The sequence below is a fragment of the Aplysia californica genome, unplaced genomic scaffold (genome assembly GCF_000002075.1).
Source record: "Aplysia californica isolate F4 #8 unplaced genomic scaffold, AplCal3.0 scaffold00336, whole genome shotgun sequence".
NCBI classification, from domain to species: domain Eukaryota; kingdom Metazoa; phylum Mollusca; class Gastropoda; order Aplysiida; family Aplysiidae; genus Aplysia; species Aplysia californica.
The window spans coordinates 22,293-26,042 of record NW_004797606.1 but is presented as its reverse complement, the minus strand read 5'-3'; positions in this window follow the sequence as shown (position 1 = coordinate 26,042).

Sequence of the window (3,750 nt, the reverse complement as noted above, 5' to 3'; positions counted from 1 at the left end):
CCCCATCCAAATTAAACAGCAAAGGTTGCGCGGAAAAGTTTTTTCCTTAAGTCTTTCTCTCGCTTTCGACCAAATAGTTCCACTTCATATCTTTCTATAGTACGCTGAGCAAGCAGTTATTTCTTTCCTTAGACGAAAAGAGAACGCCGAAATTGAGGATGAAAGCCTGACAGGCACAGACGCCTGAAGGACTGTAGGGAAATAGACCTTGGATAGACCTTCCCAATAGCACCTTCAAACCACCTGCGGTTAATGTTCCTCACGATGGAGAATGGCGAAACTTCTGTTCATACAATCTACGTAGGCGAGGAACCAGAACTGCCACATTCTTTTCGTGTGTTCTCATGATCACAATACAGCCCCCCCCCTCTTTCTTTCTCTCTCTCTCTCTCTCTCTCTCTCTCTCTCTCTCTCTCTCTCTCTCTCTCTCTCTCTCTCTCTTTCCCAGTTAGATCTATCACATATTATGTATAGATCTAAATAGATCTATATTTTTTTTAAAATATGCGTTTTAGTTTTAGTAAGGTTTTACGGCGGTCGCAACTGTATGAAGTCATCTGTCATATATTTTAAAAAACAAGTTACATAGACATTCCAGCTGGTTTTTGTCGTCTTGAAGTGCTGTACAAGATGCCAAGGTTAAGCCCTGGGGAGCGATGTTGGGCAATTCGAATACTGCAAGATGCACTATCGGCCCGTAGAGTGGCGCGGGTGCTTCAATTCTCTCACCCTACCATCAATACCCTGAAAGATTGGTCCCAAGTCACTGGAGTTACACCTGACAGACCCAGACCAGGCAGACCACAGGTCGATACTGTCCAAGAAAACAGACAGATACCGGTCTGGTATCTCTTTGAAATTACTTTCTCACAACGACCAGCTCTGCACGTCAGTTTCATACAGACACTGGAAGAAGTATCACTGATAGAAGGATACAACTATACGGCCTTAAAACACATTCGGACATCGAACAGGGCGGGCTTTTAATGGCCAACCTTTACCATCTTTCCAATAATTACGCTGGGAATGAATGGGCTTAAGACGGAACTCGCAAAACGACATTAACATTGTACATCGACTGGGACAAGCTTTGATTCAAGAGTATGTGTGTGTGTATGGTTTTTTTTTAAATCTTTAAATGTGCCCGGGTGGCGGCCTAACGGCCTACTCCTCTAAGATTTTCAGATGTAGACGTATCTTAAACGTGTGCATGTGTACACGGGCCCTCCGAGATTGTTCTTTCTTATTCGAGAGTATTATGTAGGCTACTCGATAATTACTACTTCAAGGCCAGGGAAGAAGAGCGAGATGCTCATTGTTTGCTGAAGTAAAGTCGATTTAAATTTGAGTAATTTTCCTTCACTTTGTCATTTAAGGGGGCTACACCTGAAGGCTATTTCGCTTATTTGAAGACCAAATTTTGTCACATTTCACACATATAACAAGCATAGTAAGGAATCTTAAAATCCGAAATAAAATTTGAGAAAAAAAGTTTCGTCTCCATGGATACGGCGGCCATATTGGATTTTGTTGACATGACTTACGTAATGAATACCGCTCTAATCGTTCATGGAAATTGATTTATTTTTTTTTACATGCATGTTAACAAAATTAGATCTAAAAATTTGGCAGTTGATTTTTACCTAAACGACTTTTAAAATTTTTTATGAATTTTTTCCTGAGGTAGTATTCAAGGTTGCAAAAAATCCGTGAAAACCCACACTCCAGACATCACCAACACAAATCTATTCCATAATATGTAAAAAATTCAACTGACGAATTTTTAGTATTACCTCTTTTCTTCATTCTGTGAAAATTTCAAGGAGATTGCATTAAAAATGGTGGGTGGAGTTATTCAAAAATGTATAGAGAAAAATCGCGTTTTGAGAAAACGACCGATAAAGTAAAAATAAAGTATTTACTTTATGAGGAAATGGTGGTGACAAACGTTAAACATGCCCGGTATGGGAAGAAATAAGGATTTTGGTGGTTCTTATGCGATGAAATAGTTGTAGGAGAGGCTGAGGAAGCTAAAAATGCCTACAACTCAAATTCCATATTTTTTTGCCCGAATCGTGGAGCCTCCCCCACCCCTCCCCCGTTTACACTGCTCACCCTGACAGTGCTGCAATTAAAATTATCTCGTCCATTATTTGGTTTACACAACTACCACTTGGTCAATTTCCTAGGAGAACCCCATCTTAATAGGAGATTATTTTTCTTTTTTTTTTTACCGAGACAAATTGTTGTGTAACACTACAATCTCAATCTCAGTTAATCTGACACAGTTGTGATGAAAAACTTTTAGTACGAACGGAAGGAGGGGAGTCCACTGTGTGCGCTTGTACTGTAAGATAATACATATACGTCACAGTTTTCTTGTGGAGGTGGAGAATGTGAAAAGACGGGGAGGGAAATGTCACGTAACTGTGGTTTTAGCCTAGGCCACCTTTGTTTTTCTGACGCATGTCTGTTATTTTCTAGATGCTCAAAACAAAGAGCCTGGACCACTTGGTCTTGAAAGGAGATTGACATTTGGGGGGGTAGCTTTGTTTTGTTTTGTTCTGTTTTGGGTAATCTTTGTTTCAACAGTTGCCTCAGACAATCAGCCTTTCCCAAGATGCCATTGCTACATTAATTATATATGAGGTTCACTTTACTTTGCGACTCATTTGGGGTTAGGCCTATCATCATGGTAGTATTCTTTTCGTAGGATTTACACTTCCTCGTGTAAAGACTGGTAGATTCAAGCCTGGGGCGGGAGCAGAATGTCCTCTTATTTAATTAAAGGGATTTTGCAAGTGAATAATACAGTCTCTTATGTTTTGTGCTCACCGTCTGTATCGTAACTAGACCTAGTCTTTCTATGAACGTTGTTAACAATTCCCACAAAGTAACGGGTCTATAGATCCAGAGTCGAGTGCGTGGCCCGACGGAGTATTCGCAAGAAAACAATGATGATATTGTGTATTTTCATACAAGTAGATATTGAACCGTTTTCCTATGCGTCGAATCTGCAAATAATGGAACCAATGCCGAGTATTGAAAAATGCCCTTCTCCAAATTCAAGCATTCGTCCTTTAAATTGCGTTTCTTGAGCCTGGAAACTAACGACAAACTGGGTACCCTGGCAGCTGACTTGGTATAGTGGTGGCGATGCACATCAATATATGATTCGAACTTTCTTGAGGCATTCTTGAATTTGCGTTATTTGCGGAGTTTTGTGGCTCTTGGTGTAATTGTAGATAAACGTTAAACTGAAGGCTGCTCCTCTTGAATATCCCTTTCGTGTTGAAAGGGGCATTAAGACTGTATTTTAACACATATTCCTACCATATTTACTATTACCAATTCAGTTTCAGCTAAATTGCCCCCCTTGGGCTCCTTTGCTAATGCAAGATAAAAGCGTTCTTGCCTTTCTGCGTACACGAAAGTTCTAAGGAAGAAGTTCCGTTATGTACAACAACAACACCACTTCCCCTTATGTTGACCCGTGTGTTAGGAGTAAAAGTAAAAGCAAGGAGATAATAAAATTGTGTGTGCTTCAATCATACAAGGCGATATTGAACCGTTTCCTCCCGGTCGATTCCGCGAAAAGTGGGATCAATGTGGGGTGTGAGTATGTCGTGTCCCTGTCCCAATATCTAGAACGCCCAGTATTTTAGACCACTTTGTCACCTCTGTTCTCTCCCGTTTCGCTTTGAAGCTAGTTGGTAGGACGCTTGGTTAAAATGATGATGTCTCTATAGT